The sequence below is a fragment of the Stomoxys calcitrans genome, chromosome 5 (genome assembly GCF_963082655.1).
Source record: "Stomoxys calcitrans chromosome 5, idStoCalc2.1, whole genome shotgun sequence".
NCBI lineage: Eukaryota > Metazoa > Arthropoda > Insecta > Diptera > Muscidae > Stomoxys > Stomoxys calcitrans.
The window spans coordinates 152,877,918-152,894,543 of record NC_081556.1 but is presented as its reverse complement, the minus strand read 5'-3'; the positions used below and the strand labels follow the sequence as shown (position 1 = coordinate 152,894,543).

The 16,626-nt window shown below is 38.9% G+C and overlaps 1 protein-coding gene across 2 annotated transcripts in view; it reads left to right on the top strand.

The window, feature by feature from the left end:
* Window positions 1-16,626, top strand: part of LOC106081170 (uncharacterized) — a 522,321-nt gene that overhangs the window by 403,271 nt on the left and 102,424 nt on the right. The window lies entirely within an intron of this gene.

Sequence of the window (16,626 nt, the reverse complement as noted above, 5' to 3'; positions counted from 1 at the left end):
AAGCCCTTAAATTGATCTGTATGGAAGCTATATCCAAATGTGGTAGGACCTGTATGGTATCGGGCAAGATTCTCGATAAATTCAATACAACTCACTGATCTTAATATTGGGCATTGAAATTCGGGTATTGAAAACCCAATTTATGGGTCAAAGACAACATGACTTGTCAACAAAACTAAAAAAAAACCAAAATTCCTATGTACATTCCAATTAAGCACAGGGGGTACTTCTCCCACATCAATTAGTGCAGTCCGTTTAAAGTTTAACCTTAATGATAAGGTTAACCTTTTTGTGCCCAGTCTGAATGGAGTGTCGCATAGCGACATCTCTGCAAACTGTAAGATCTATATCTTCATCGTAGCCGAGTGTTGTTATGAAAAAAGTTTTTAATTGACACAAACATGATTAGCAATATTAACCTAAATATCCAATACTACAAGGACATTAAGATTAAAGATTCATTTGTATGCCATGACTTTTATAGTTAAAGCGGCCGCCACCACATAAAACAAAATTTTGTACTTTCTTTCTTTATACTCCCAAATACCTTCCAATTCATTCTATTGGGTTGCCCAAAAGTAATTGCGGATTAGCTAAATAGAATGAGGAAGTGATTCTAAGCCGTCTAGCTCTGGTGGTGCAGGGTATAAAAACAAGTAAAAGCGTGCTGAGTTCGGCCAGGCCGAATCTTAGAAACCCACCACCATGGATTCTGCTAAAAATTTATACAAAACAAAGTTATTTGAAGGGCAAAATTTTATTCTATTGGGTTGCCCAAAAAGTAGTTGCGGATTTTTTAAAAGAAAGTAAATGCATTTTTAATAATGCTTAGAATGAACTTTAATCAAAAATACTTTTTTTACACTTTTTTTCTAAAGCAAGCTAAAAGTAACAGCTGATAACTGACAGAAGAAAGAATGCAATTACAGAGTCACAAGCCGTTGAAAGATTTTTCAACGCCGACTATATGAAAAATCCGCAGTTACTTTTTGGGCAATCCAATATATTGTCCCGATGAGAATAGGTGTTCACCAGGTAAGCCACTTTAAATTTGGGTATAAGACACGTATTCTATTCCTAAAAATCTGTCATTTGAGTACAAAATTGATTATTGGATGAAAAAGCTCAGATGTCCATTGGAACCTTGAACCCAAGAACCTTGACCTCGAATTTCATTATAATATTAGTACCATTTGTCCATACCATTTGTCACACATAAATTAACATGTTTTGTAAATTTATGTGTGAAAATTTCCACTCCTAATGTTGGCAACATTTGTAAGGTACTGTGCCAAAAATTTAGGAGTGATTTCGGATAGGACATTTAAAGCGTCACACTCAAGAGCGCACTGAGAAGGCTCGAAATGGGATCCGAATCCGGGGATAGTTCACTGGCTCCACGGGAGCGCCTCAGTAGTTTGGTGGACTGCTATGGAGAAAAAGGACCATACAACAAGTTCAGAGAACATGTTGTCTTGGCATAGGCAGACCACGCCCACTAGCGCACTGAAGACTATTCTAGATATCCGAACCATAGCTACTCAGATTAAGCACGAGTCAGCCACTGGAGCTATGCGACTTAAAGCGGTGGGAGAATGGATTGAGGATGGGAGCAGCTCATACCATCGTGGTATAATCGAGGTGACGATAGGAAACTAGGAACGAAGGGAAGAGGTTTCCGATCGGATACCTGAAATGAGACTTGAGGTCGAGTGCGAGGTACTTCTGTCAGCAGCACAGACTTGGACTGACAGAACCCTAGTCTTGCAGTCTGGAAGATCATGTTACAGAGTGGGCCTGGGGGTCTACATTGAGAACCCAATAATTGAGATCTATTTTAGACTGCTTGACGGATCACGGAATTCGTGAGGTGGTGTGGCGCTAACGCCAGGACGTCGATTGCGAATCAAAGCTAGGGGACAGAGTGGGCCTGGGGGTCTACATTGAGAACCCAGAACTGGGATCTAGTTTAGACTGCCTATTTTAGACTAGGGGACAGAGTGGGTCTGGGGGTCTACATTGAGAAACCAAGAACGGAGATCTAAATATTTTAGACTGCCTGACGGATCACGGAATGCGTGAAGTGGTGTGGTGCTAACGCGAGGACGTCGATTGCGGATCATAGCTAGGGGACAGAGTGGGTTTGGGGGTCTACATTGAGAACCCAAGAACTGAGATCTATTTTAGACTGTCTGACGGATTACGGAATGCGTGAGGTGGTGTGGTGCTAACGCGAGGACGTTGATTGCGAACATATTTAAGGATAGTAAAATTGCCATAAGGGCAATAACAAGCAAGACGGTAAGATTACGAAAAGTCTTGCAGTGTAAGAAGGAGATTAACGCCTTCTCTGAAGATGGCACGTACCGCATCGTTTGGGTGACGGGGTGAAGGCCAGAGAACTGCCGTCAAAAAACTTGGATAGGCCGAAGCCTTTCGGGTCGACGCATTCCGAGTTAAGGGCGTGGGCGAATAATGCACATGTAACCCTGTGGAACAGCAAAACGGTTGGTAGGATGGCGATTGCGAATCAAAGCTAGGGGACAGAGTGGGCCTGGGGGTCTACATTGAGAACCCAGGAACTGAGATCTAGTTTAGACTGCCTATTTTAGACTAGGGGACAGTCTTATGAGGAGATCCAGATAGAGAGAAGACGTTGCTATTACTGAAAGGAAGTAATAAGGAGGTCAGTATAGCTTTCGGTATCATAAAGGAACACATAGGACTACGAGCTCAGTCATGTAAAATTGGTGCACCAAGTGGTAGCATGTGTAGGGCAAGCGGGGAAAGATGATGAGATGTTGGAGCATTTCCTTTGTCATTGGCCAGCTTTCGCGGCTAAAAGACACCGGTACTTGGATGAGGACTTAATACCAGACATGAACCAGCTTTGGGGAATGGTATGGAAAACAATTAAGGATTTTGAAACTAGCACAGAATTCGTAAGGTAACTTTTTAGTTTTTAGATCTCAAAACAAGCCGATTACTGGCTTAGGTGTATGTCCATAATGGCATGGGGCGGATTAATATCTGCATCCTCTTTTCAACCTAACTTAACCTACGCCATGTAGAAACTTTTCTTCAAAGAGGTACCACACTGCGGTACGCCGTTCGGATTCAGCTATAAAAAGGAGGTCCCTTATCATTGAGCTTAAACTTGAATCGAACTGCACTCATTGACATATGAGAAGTTTGCCCCTGTTCTTTAGCGAAATGTTCATGAACAAAATTTGCATTTATTTGGTTTTTCCCAATTACTTTAATTCAAATTTGTATACCGGATGTGTAATTGTCTCCCAAATACCTTTGGAACTTCTATAGTGACAATCGACAATGTGCCCGTTTGGGCGGTTGTGGGTGGGGCTTTCCTCTAGGTTGTTCAACCCCAAATTTAGATACCTTTGTTGGCCTAAAAAGAGATACCGTGAAAAGAACTCTACAAATGCGATCCATGGTGGAGAGTATATGAGATTCGGCCAGATTTATAATGGCCAATTATAGATTGCATACAAGTACAAATTAATAAAGTAAATTGTTTAAAAAAACTTGTTGCTCAAAATTGTGCCATATGGCTTTTTAACGGATTTGCTATTTGTGAAAGCTTCCAAAATTTCCTTTTAAAATCTCCATTTTTCTCTCAAAAACAAAGATAAGATTTTTTAAATTTGCTTCAAGTTTTCCTTTTTCAAAATTCGAAGTAATTTTAAAAGGTTCTGTTCTTTTATATACATTAATATTTTATTTTAAACAGCTGCTAAAACGTTTATCCCATGCAAACAAGGCACTTCATGTACACCCACACATGCACATGTGTGTACCTACAACTCCTACAAATGAATACTTAACATATTGGCCATACTAAAGTGCAAATAGGATATGGTTTTGTTGGAAAATCTCTTCTATGTAACGTCCTTCCATTTAGAGAAAACATCTCATGACACTAAAGCATCACCACCACCACCATCATAAGCACACACACACAGACTCTTTCGCCACTACCTAGTGGCTTTGTTCTTGTCCAAGTTTTTTCTTTTGATTTCCATGGAGGGTTGTAATTGTTTTGCCTTTGCTGAGGTATTGAAAAAAGGGGGAAGAAATCTTTTAGAATAAACTTTTCACTCCTTTCAATGTGGTTTTTGGCAGTCAGTGTGTGTGTGTGTGTGTGTGTTAAGCAGTTAAAAATGTATTGCAATTTGTTTACTCCCATAGTGCATTATCAAAATGTTTAGTTAGCACTAGAAAAGTACTCTCTCACACAGACAGTGCCACAAACACGCACATGCATCTGGTGGCAAACAGCCACACAAACAATTTGCCACTGACAAAAGAGACTAAGCGACAAGCACAGGGGAGGCACAAAAACTAAGCTACACCAAAGCGAGATTCTCAACCAAACAACAATGCTAGTTGGTGTGAAATAGAGTTTTTGGTCAGAAACAGAACAGTGTGAATTTGGGGGTCTAACCAAATGCATCAACATGTATAAAATATGTATTAGGGTGTTTCAATGAGTAAATAACTTTAACATAATTTAGTAATGCAATACAAACTAAAGGCCTTATTCACAAAACTTCATTTGACAGATTTCCTTTGTGGAACTGTCAAACAAACCTTTTTTTTTTTAATCTACATGAATTTTAGTGAATTTTAGCTGTACATTATTATACCCACCACCATAGGATGGGGGTATACTAATCATTCCGTTTGTAACACCTCGAAATATTGATCTAGGACCCCATAAAGTATATATATTCTTGATCAGCGTAAAAATCTTAGACGATCTAGGCATGTCCGCCCGTCAGTCTATTGAAATCAGGCTACAGTCTTCAAAAAACAGAGATATTGAGCTGAAATTTTGCACAGATTATTTTCTTGTCCACAAGCAGGTAAGGTTCGAAGATAGGCTATATCGGACTATATCTTGATATAGCCCCCATATAGACCGATCCGCCGATTTAGGGTCTTAGGCCCATAAAAGGCGCATTTATTGTCCGATTTCCCGAAATTTGGGAGAGTGAGTTGTGATAAGACCATCGATATTTCCCTTCAATTTTGCTCAAATCGGTCCAGATTTGGATATAGCTATCATATAGACCGATCCGCCGATTTAAGGTCTTGGGCCCATAAAAGGCGCATTTATTGTCCGAATTTGCGAAAATTTGGGACAGTGAGTTGCGTTAGGAATTTCGACATCCTTCTTAAATTTGGCCCAAATGCCATATAGACCGATCTCTCGATTTAATGTTTTGGACCCTTAAAAGGCGCATTTATTGTCCGATGTCGCCGAAATTTGGAACAGTGAGTTGCGTTAGGTCTTTCGACATCCTTTTTAAATTTGGCACAAATCGGTTCAGATTTGGATGTAGCTGCCATATAGACCGATCTCACGATTTAAGGTTTTGGGCCCTTAAAAGGCGCATTTATTGTCCGATTTCGCTGAAATTTGGGACAGTGAGTTGTGTTAAGTCACTTCACATCCTTCTTCAACTTGGCCCAGATCGGTTCAGATTTAGATATAGCTTAGGCCCAAAAGCCACATTGATTATCCGATTTTGGAAGAACTTGGGACAATGATTTTTTGTTAAGCCACTCGACATCCTTCTTCAATTTGGCTCAGATCGGTCCAGATTTGGATATAGCTGCAATATAGACCGTCTCTGGGTTTTAGGTTTTGGGGCCCTTAAAAGGCGAATTTATTGGCGGATTTAGCCAAAATTTGGGACATTGAGTTGTGTTAGGTCCTTCGACATCCTTCTTCAATTTGACCCAAATCGGTGCAGGTTTGGATATAGCTGCCATATAGACCGATCTCTCGATTTAAGGTTTTAGGCCCTTAAAAGGCGCATTTATTGTCCAATTTCGCCGAAATTTGGGAGAGTGAGTTGTAGTAGGTCCATCGACATTCTTCTTCAATTTGGTCCAGATCAGTTTAGATTTAGATTTAGTTGCCATATAGACCGATCTAAGGTTTTAGACCCATAAAAAGCGCATTAGTTGTCCGATTCTGCCGAAATTTGGGACAGTTAGTTGTGATATGCACTTCGGCATCTTTTTTCAATTTGGCCCTGATCGGATCAGATATGAATAAAGCTGCTGTATAGGTTTTGGTTTTGGGCCAATAAAAGACACATTTATTGTCCGAAGTAGCTGAAATTTGGATTGTTTGTTAAGTTAAACCCCTAGACATACTTCTGCAATATGGCACAGATCGGTCTAGATTCGGATATAGCTGCCATATAGACCGATCTCTCGGTATTAGGTTTTGGGTTCATAAAAAGCGCATTTATTGTCCGATGATGCCGAAATTTGGGACTGTGAGTTGTGTTAGGCCCTTCGAAATACTTCTTCAATTTGGCCCAGATAGGTCCAGATTTGGATAAAGCTGCCACATAGGCCGATCTCTCGATTTAATGTTTTAGAACCATAAAAAGCGCATTTACTGTCCGACTTGTTTATAAGAACATTTTTCTTTAAAAATTGGCGTTTTGAGAAAGTAACTTTAAAATGTTGTTAAATCTGTGTGTTTGCAGCAAAATTCATAAAAGTTTCGTCTTTGGAAAATATCTTATTTAACTTTTGTCATAGAGAAAATATTATTAAAATTTTGCCTCAATGGGAATTTTCATTAAAATTTTGGCTTTTTTTAAACCTTCATTGAAATTTTGCCTTAGAGAAACATTTATTCTAATTTAGTCTTTAGGGTAGGGAGCCTACTCTTACGGACGAAATATTCTCTATTTCCATTACTTTATATTGAGTTTTACTTTTACTTTAAACATTTTTCAAGTTACCCTAATATTATTATTCTCACCCAACTCTCCTCTCGTATACTCGAAGTTTTCTGGGTTTTTCGAAAAACTTTTCACTTTTGGTTTTTAATGAATAATTTAGCAATAACTGCATTTAAAATGTACCACAATACACCAGGCAGCAGTCTCTTGAGTCAGAGCCACCAGCATCCACCGCAGAGCAGCATGCCATACGACAATGGACTGCTAAAGTTTCATTCAACAAAACAACACCTGAATTGGTTGGAAAAGGACCAACAAACATAACGGACAAAACATGGGGACTTTCCAAACTATTCATTTGGAACGTTTTGGGAAGGCAGGACAACAAACGATAGAAAATGAAAGGCTGGAAGCTTTGATTTCAACTATTCACATATATATTTCATGGTTTCGGTTTCCCAAAGCGTCAGTTGGCAAAAATAGTTCAATTTCCAACATTTCTAAGGGTGAAAATGAAAATGTTTTTTTATGGGCTAGAAAAAAAATATATGAGATTTAAAGCTTATGCATGTACATATGTTATTTTGATACTATTATTTTTAACTAGTAAAAAGGTGTTAACTTTAACCATATACGACAAGGATGTCGAAAAGCCTAACATAAGTCACTGTCCCAAATTTCAGCGAAGTAGGATTATGAATGTACTTTTTATGGGGTCGAAATTTTAAATCGGATGATCGTTCTATATGGCAGCTATATCCAAATTTGAACCGATTTGGGCCAAAGAGGGATGTCGAAGGGTCTAACACAAATCACTGTGATAAATTTTGACGAAATCGGACAATAAATGCGCCTTTTATGGGCCCAAGAACTTAAATCGAAAGATCGGTCTATATGACAGCTATATCTATATCTGTATCGATCTGGGCCAAATTAGGGAAGGATGTCGAAGGGCCTAACACAACTTACTCTACCAAATTTCAGCAAAATCGGACAATAAATGTGGCTTTGATGGGCCTAAGACCCTAAATCGGCCGATCGGTCTATATGGGGGCCTTATCAAGATATGGTCCGATATGGTCCATCTTCGAACTCAACCAGCTTATGGACAAAAAAAGAGTCTGTGCAAAGTTTCAGCTCAATATCTCTATTTTTATAGACTGTAGCATGATTTCAACAGACAGACGGACGGGCATGACTAGATTGCCTTATATTTTTATACCCTACACCACTACTATGGTACAGGTTATTATAACTAAGTGAATTAGTTTGTAACACCCAAAAGGAAGAGAGATAGACCCATTGATAAGTATATCGATCGACTCAGAATTACTTTCTGATTCGATTTAGCTATGTCCGTCTGTCTGCCTGTCTGTCCATGTTAATTTGTGTAAAAACTACAGATCGCAATTTTCATCCGATCCTCTTCCAATTTGGTACAGGCATGTTTTTCGGCCTAGAGACGAAGCCTATTGAAATTGGAAAAAATCGGTTCAGATTTGGATATAGCTCCCATATATATGTTCATCCGATTTGCAGTAATACAGCAATAAAATGGTCATTTGTGAATCGATTCTCTCGAAATTTGACAGGAAGGATTTTCTTATGATTCTCAATGGTATTGTTGAATTTCATAAAAATCGGTTCAGATTTGGATATAGCTCCCATATACTATGTTCGTCCGATTTCCGGTAATACAGTATTGGTCATTGGTTGACCGATTCTCTTAAAATTTGGTACGAATGATTTTCTTATGACTCTCAATGGTATTGGTGAATTTCATAAAAATCGGTTCAGATTTGGATATAGCTTCCATATATATGTTCGTTCGATTTGCAGTATGCCATTCCGCATAAAGAAAAAAAAAATGGAAAGACGTGAGTGTGAGCGAATTGAGATGTACAGGAGTCAGAATGAAGTCCGGGAATTCTACCAAAGAATTAAACATCAAACCGATGGCTGTGGTGCAGGCACATCCTCCTGCAGATACAAAGAAGGAAATCTGGTAACATACTGAGGATATGGAAAGAACATTTTACCCAACTGCTAGTGTCCGATGTTGGCGGCGAAGAGGATACCGTAGAACCAATCCCTGATGATGGTATAGAATGTTTACCTCCTAGTCAGAATGAGGTGCAAGTAGCAGCGACCCGTCTAAAAAACAACAAGGCAGCAGGAGCCGATGGGTTACCCGCTGAACTATTTAAGACCGGAGGCGACACGCTGATAAGGCGTATGCATTAGCTTATTTGCGCAATCTGGCAAGAAGAACGCATACCCGATGATTGGAACCTCAGCATACTATGTCCCGTACACAAGAAAGGAGATAAGACGGAATGTGCCAACTACAGAGGAATAAGTCTCCTCCCCATCACATACAAGATACTCTCGAGCGTACTGTGTGAAAGATTGAAACCTAAAGTCAATGAGATAATTGGGCCCTATCAATGCGGCTTTAGATCTGGTAAATCCACCCTAGACCTGATATTCACACTGCTCCAAATCCTGGAAAAGACCCGAGAAGGACAAATCAACACCTACCATCTCTTTGTTGACTACAAAGACGCCTTGGATACTCCTTTATGTTCAAAGGTATTTCAAACCATGTCTGGGTATGGTATCCCTGCAAAATTGACACTTGCTGATACGCGTTCCTCAGTAAGAATAGGAAAGAATCTCTCCGAACCATTTAATACCAAACAAGGTTTCAGACAAGGAGGCAGCCTATCGTGTGATCTCTTTAACATTCTGCTGGAGAAGATTATACGAGATGCAGATGTGAATAGATATGGCACACTAACCACAAGAGAACACATGCTGCTCACCTATGCCGACGAAATCGATATCATTGGTCGATCATCGGAAGTAGTCACTGCAGCCTTTGAAAGAATCGAAAGATAGTCTGTGAAAATGGGTCTGACAGGAGATAAGACGAAATGGATGGTTTCAGCTCCCAAAAATCCTTGCACAACCGAGCAGATAAAGAAAATGGAGAAAGTTGGGAACCACAACTTTGAGACAGTCAGGGACTTTATCAACCTCGACACCGCGTGACACCGAAACGAATGACACCTGTTTTGAGATTAAGCGAAGAATAATACTGGCAAACAGATGCTACTTTGGACTAAGTAAGCAGTTTAGAAACAAGGCCACCTCTCGGCGGACGAAGATTACACTATGCAAGACCCATGCTGTCATATGGTTTTGAAGCATGGGTACTTGTGAAAGCAGATAAGGCAGTGCTTGGAGTATTTGAGAGAAAGATTCTTCGTAAAATATATGGACCAGTTTGCGTTAACGGAGAATATAGGCGATGTATGAACCACGAGCTGTATGACGACGATAGCATAGTTACACGCATAAAAATGCAACGGCTGCGTTGGATGAAGAAGCTCCATCACAGAATTGTTTTGAAGGCAAACACGGTGGTACACGCAAGCCGGGAAGACCAAAAACTCGATGGAAAGATCAAGTGGTGGGAAACACCTCGAAACTTGGTGTTAGAGATTTTAGAATGAGCCCAGAAGATCGAGGCGCTTGGAACGCTATTCTACGTTCGGCTAGTGGAACAAATATTCTGTCGTAGCCAATTAAAGTAAGAAAAGTAAGATTTGCAGTAATACTGGTGAATTTTATAAAGCGCAAGCGCATTTATTGGCCAATCTTGCCAAATTATTGCACAACCCTTTCCTAGAAGACTACCACAATATCTAAGAAGTTTGCTCGGAATCGTTTCACATTTCACATATAGCACCCATATATATGTTCGCCAGATTTTGGGTAATTGGCATTAATGTTGTTATTTGTCAAACTTAGTTATTACAGTTTGAACATATTTGCTCGAAATGTTAGTCTGATTGTTAAATTTGTAACCAATCTAAAAACATCCGCCGAAGTTCATCAAAATTGGTACAGAATTGAATATAGCTCTCACATTGTACTTATAGGGTAGGTGTAGGGTATTATACAGTCGGCACAATTTCGACACCCATTATTGAGAAGATCGAATTTTTATTGATTTTCAAAGAAAAACGAAGCCCTTTGAACACCATGTTTTTGTAAACAACGTTTATTGTTCATACCATCCAAATAAAATATGAAGAGACAAAATCAAAACGCCTCAAAGGTATCGTTTTTATTTCACACAAAAAATATTCCATTTCATATAAAATCAACTTTTCCCATGAATTCTATGCAAAATTTGTTTATACCCTTTTGAAATGGTATGCCCTTTGATTTGTTGTGCTTCAACAATATTCATAAAATGGCAAAAAAAAAACAAAATTTCAAATTAATTTCCAGAAAAACCAAACTCATTGGATCAGAGAAAAAAATCTACAAAATAAGGATAAACTATTGAAAACGGTTTATCATAGGCTTATTCGCCTAGCAATGGGGAAGTGATGAAAAGCTTTTTCCCTTCACATCGGTGATAGGAAAATCCGCTTTCAAATTTATTACACTTAACAAGCCCTGGGGATGGACAGCACCCCAGACATGTGTGGAACTCACATCTTTGGTTTATCGCAAAAAATTGATAACAAAAATATGGGGGGGGGGGGGGGAATCTTAGTACTGCCCTGCTGTCATTTTCCGGCTATCAAAAAGCCTCTAGCTAGTCTCGACATATTTCTCTTTCTATTTTGTTTGTATTTCGGTGTCAGTTTTGTTATTTTTCTTCATTTTTTCTTTTTTATTTATTTGACTTTTTTTCTGCTTTATCTGTGGTCAGACAGGCATTTGACACAAGCATTGTTTATTTATTTGTGTGCTTGTTTATGTGGTTGGTCTTCGGTTTTTCCTTTCCTTTTCTCTGCTTTGCTTTTCTTTATTTTTGGGATTTACCTTCTTTGTGAGTGAGTATGTGCATCTGTGTGTGTGTGTATAGAGGATATTGCAGTACTTCAAAGATAAATTAATTTTTAATGTGTTATTGAGGATGTATTGGAGGAGTTATACAGCAGGTGGTTGAGGAATAAGAAACTGTTTCAAACCGAAATTGTATATGAAAAAACACAAGTAAAAGTGTACTAAGTTCGGCAGGGCCGAATCTTATATACCCTCCAACATGGATCGCATTTGTCGAGTTCTTTCCCGGTATCCCTTTTTAGACAAACAAAGGATAAAAGAAAAGAATTGTGCTAAATGAAGTGAATGTTGTACACCACACTATAAGTCTATGTGTAAAATTTCATCCAAAATAAGAATTTTACATTTTAAGGGCTCAAGAAGTAAAATAGGGAGATCGGTTTATATGGGAGCCGTATCTGGCTAAAGACCGATTCAGACCATATTCAAAACGTACGTTGGAGGTCATGGAAAAAGCCGTTGTACAAAATTTCAGCCAATTCGGATAATAATTACGCCCTCTTGAGGCTCAAGAAGTCAAAATCCCAGATCGGTTTTTATGGCAGCTATATCAGGTTATGGACCGATTTGAAACGTATTTTGCACAGTTATTGGAAGTCGTAATAAAACACCTCGTGCAAAATTTCAGCCAAATCGAATGAGAAGTGTGCCCTCTAGTGGCACAAGAAGTCAAGACCCGAGATCGGTTTATATGGCAGCTATATGAGGTTATGCACTGAATTCAACCATACTCAGCACAGTTGTTGGAAGTCATAATAAAACACCTCATGCAAAATTTCAGCCAAATCGGATAAGAATTGTGCCCTCTAGAAGCTCAATAAGTCAAGACCCAAGATCGGTTTATATGGCAGCTATATCTGGTAATTTACCGATTTAAACCACACTTGACACAGTTGTTGAATATCGTAAGAAAATTTTTCCTGCAAAATTTCATTCAAATCTGATAGGAATTGCGCCCTCTAGTGGCTCAAGAAGTCAAGACCAAAGATCGGTTTATATGGCAGCTATATCAAAACATGGACCCATATAGCCCATATCCAATCCCAACCGACTTACACTAATAAAAAGTATTTGTGCAAAATTTCAAGCATCTAGGTTTCTTCCTTTGCAAGTTAGCGTGCTTTCGACAGATAGTTGGGCAGACGGACGGACAGACGGACGAACGGACAGACGGAGGGACAGACGGTCGGACAGACGGACGGACCGATGGACAGGCGGACGGACAGACGGACATACGAACGGACGGATAGACAGACGGACAGTCGAACAGATGGACGAACAGACGGACTTACAGACGGGCGGACATGGCTTGATCGACATAAAATGTCACGACGATCTATAATATATATATGGGGGATCAAGAATATATTATGGGAACTCGGACTAATATTTCGAGTGGTTACAAACAGAATGACGAAATTAGTATACCCCCATCCAATGGTGGAGGGTATACAAATAGAGACATTGAGCTGAAACTTTGCACAGATTCTTTTTTTGTCCGCAAGCAGGTTTAGTTCGAAGATGGGCAATATCGGACTATATCTTGGTATAGCCCCCATATAGAGCGATCCGCCGATTTGGCTAAAATTTTGCTTGTAGTGCTCTGTTATGACCAATAATTGCGTCAATTACGGTCCAAATCGGTTTATAACCTGATATAGCTCCCATACAAACCGATATCCCGATTTGACATCTTGAGCCCCTTGAAGCCGCAATTTTTGTTCGATTTTGCTAAAATTTTTCACGTAGTGTTCTGTTAAGACTCCCAACAAATAGCTTAGTATAGCACGAATCGGTCTATAACCTGATATAGCTACCATAGAAACCGATCTCCCGATTTGACTTCTTGAGCCCTTATAAGCTGCAATAGACTTATGTTATGACTTTCAACAACTGTGCTAAGTGCTGTACGAATCGGTCTATAACCGGATATAGCTCTCATATACACCGATCTCCCGATTGGACTTCTCGATTTGGCTTACATTTTTGTGAGGAGTTCCTTCATGACTTCCAATAAGTGTGCCAAGTACGGTCCCTTGGTGAAAATAGGGTACTACATTTTTTGATATCTGAAGGGGGGCGGGCCCTCCCCCTTACCCTAATTTTTAGAAACGCCAGATCTCGGAGATGTATAGTGCGATTTAAGCTACATTTTGTGTGCTCTTATATAGTACCCTAAAAATAAAAATTTGGTATCCAAATTTCGGATGGGGTAGCTAGGGGGGACGCCCTACCCTAAAACCTACCAAATATATATTTAGACCAATCACGACAATATGGGACTCAAATGAAAGGTATTTAGGATAAGAAAACGTATCTGATATCCATTTGTCGGACCAAGTGCTAGGGGGGCCACCCCAAGCCCCAAAACACCCCTTAATCGGACATATTTACCGACCATGGTAATATGGGACTCAAATAAAAGGTATTTGCGAGTAAAATACGAATCTGATATCCAAATGTGGGACCACGTATCTGGGGGTCCACCCCTTTCCCAAAACACCCCCCAAACAGGACTTATTTTTAGCACGCTTTCACTTGTTTTAATCTTATTTTCATTCATTTAATTTTTTTGCATTTGAGTTCCCATTCATTGACCCATGGCTGTGTATAGAGCGCTCATCTTAAAATATAAATCTCTTCAATAGGGATTTATTGGCTTTAAGCGAATAAAACATTTACTGCCATAAGAATTGAGTTGAGGTGAAAAAAGGGTCTAATAAACACAAACAATAGTCCAAAGAATTCTTCTTCTGCGCCGTTCAAAGGACAAGTTGAACCGAACTTTCAAAGATATTTCCCCTGGAAACTTTCAGCAAAAACGAAAACACAAATAAATCTGAAAATTTTCACTCAAGCGGATGATAAAAGTAACCTAACCGCAACCCATCCCCCTTCCTTCAGTCTAAGCAAAATAATCTCAGCCATGAAAACCTTTTACATTCAAAGGTCATTAAGTAATTAAGTTGCCAAGAAATTAAGAATTTTTCTTGTTCTTGTGCTGAGAGCATAAAAGGCACCTTTTTTTTGACGTTCAACCCTACAAAGGAAGGAAAGAGTCTTTATTAGGTCTTTACATGCATAATGCCATTCAGGTCATAAATTTCAGTATCTACGTCAGCAAAGGGTTGGGGAAAAATGGCTTAGGCAGTGAAGAAAAGGCAATAATGTAAGGGTGGTGGGGAGAGAACGACAAGAAGCAAGGGAGTGCTATTTGAACTAATAAATGAAATGTGTTTACAAACATCAATGAATTAAAAACAATAACAATGTAATTACGAATCCTTTTTTTTTCCCCAATATAGCCTTTAAAACACATTGACCCTATTCCCTTGGTCGTAAATTCAAATGTCCTTCCAGCATCCTTTGCCTTTGAAGCTGGACCAGTTGCGAGCCGAAACCTTGCAAAGTGTTTGAATGGCACTGAGACACCAAATTTAATGGTATTTTGTTGGGAAACATAAAAATTTCACTGAAAACAAATCTCCTTCAATATTAACTGAAGTTGGGAAAGGGAAGCAAAAAACCAAGACCAAGACAAAAAAAAATCTGCAAACAAAATCTGGGGGTTCGACACGCCCGAGTGCATTTTATTTTAACGTATTACGTGATTTAAGCCATTTTCCAAAAGGGCACTGGAAAAAAAACGCCGTTAATACTCAAAAACGTTCGATAATGTAAACAACATTTGGCCCCCAACGGCTGTGAATGGTGGAGAGGTGGGATGAAAATCGCAAGGCGTTAAGACCTCAAAAGTTAAGTGTAAATATTTGTGTTGTACATGCTTTGGGGCTAGGCCCACTGTTCCGCGCAAGCAGGGCGGAAAGTGTTCTGACAATCTCGTGGCATTATTGGAATTTTTTAATAGAAAAATGTTCGATCCTTGCGCGGAGAGTATTGTAATGTTACTGCAAGGCCATTACTGCGAATTTGTGTTTGTTTTACGTTTTTTTTTGCTTATTTTGCCTTTTAAATATTTAACGTTTTTGAAACGCACGAGCTATACAATAAGGCTTAAATGGCAATCATATATGTTGGGGTGATTTAAATTATTTCTATGAATTTTCTTATAACGTCTAGCACTTGCTGTAGCTGTGCTTGTCTCTATACGAATGACATTGACATTTGACAATATGTCATTCGGGAAATATGTGTGGCGCCAAAACAAATATTTTTGTATAAATTTGCTTATATATATTTATTTTTTTTTTTGGTGAATAAACGACACATTTGCAATTCCACGATATTGTTTTGTATTTTTTTTTTTTTTTTCAGACAGCAAAATAACTTTGGAATGCGGATAAATTAAGTGGGGACAATTTCATATTCATATCAGAGATATATCAGCATAAATGAAAATCAATGTGAACTTTAGTTTGTTTTATGTATTAGGGAGATTTTCTCTTACCAGTAAATAATATTTTTGACGTTAAGGTCAAATCGTTAAATGTCTGCTCTCTGAGAAATTTGTTAGTAAAAACTGAAAACATGATTGCTGTAACAGCAGAAAATCTGCTGAAAACGGGCAAGCAGTTATTATGTGCCAAAACAGCAAACATTTTCTGCTGTTTTCAAATGGTAAAAGTTTGAAAGGAGCCAAAAATGTCATAATTATTTTAAAAACAAGTAAAAAGGTGTTAAGTTCGTCCCGGCCGAACTTTGGATACCCACCACCTCAGGTATATATGTAAACCACCTTTCATCCAAATCCGGTGTTAATTGCATACCTTATGTCCCATAGCAGTTATATCGAAATATGATCCGATTTGGAGCAAATACTAATCGGTACAAGTCATTGTTCAATTGTGTATAACAAACTAAAAAACAAACAGTTAAATCGAGTTATAAATGCGCCTTTTTTGGGGCCAAGACTTTAAATCGAGATAACGGTCTATATGGCAGCTATATGCAAATCTTGAACGATCTAGGCCAAATTGTAGAAATATGTGGAGGTGCTTAACATAACTCTCTGTCCCAAATTTCAGCAACATCGCACAATTAATGCCCCTTTTATGGGCCCAAAACA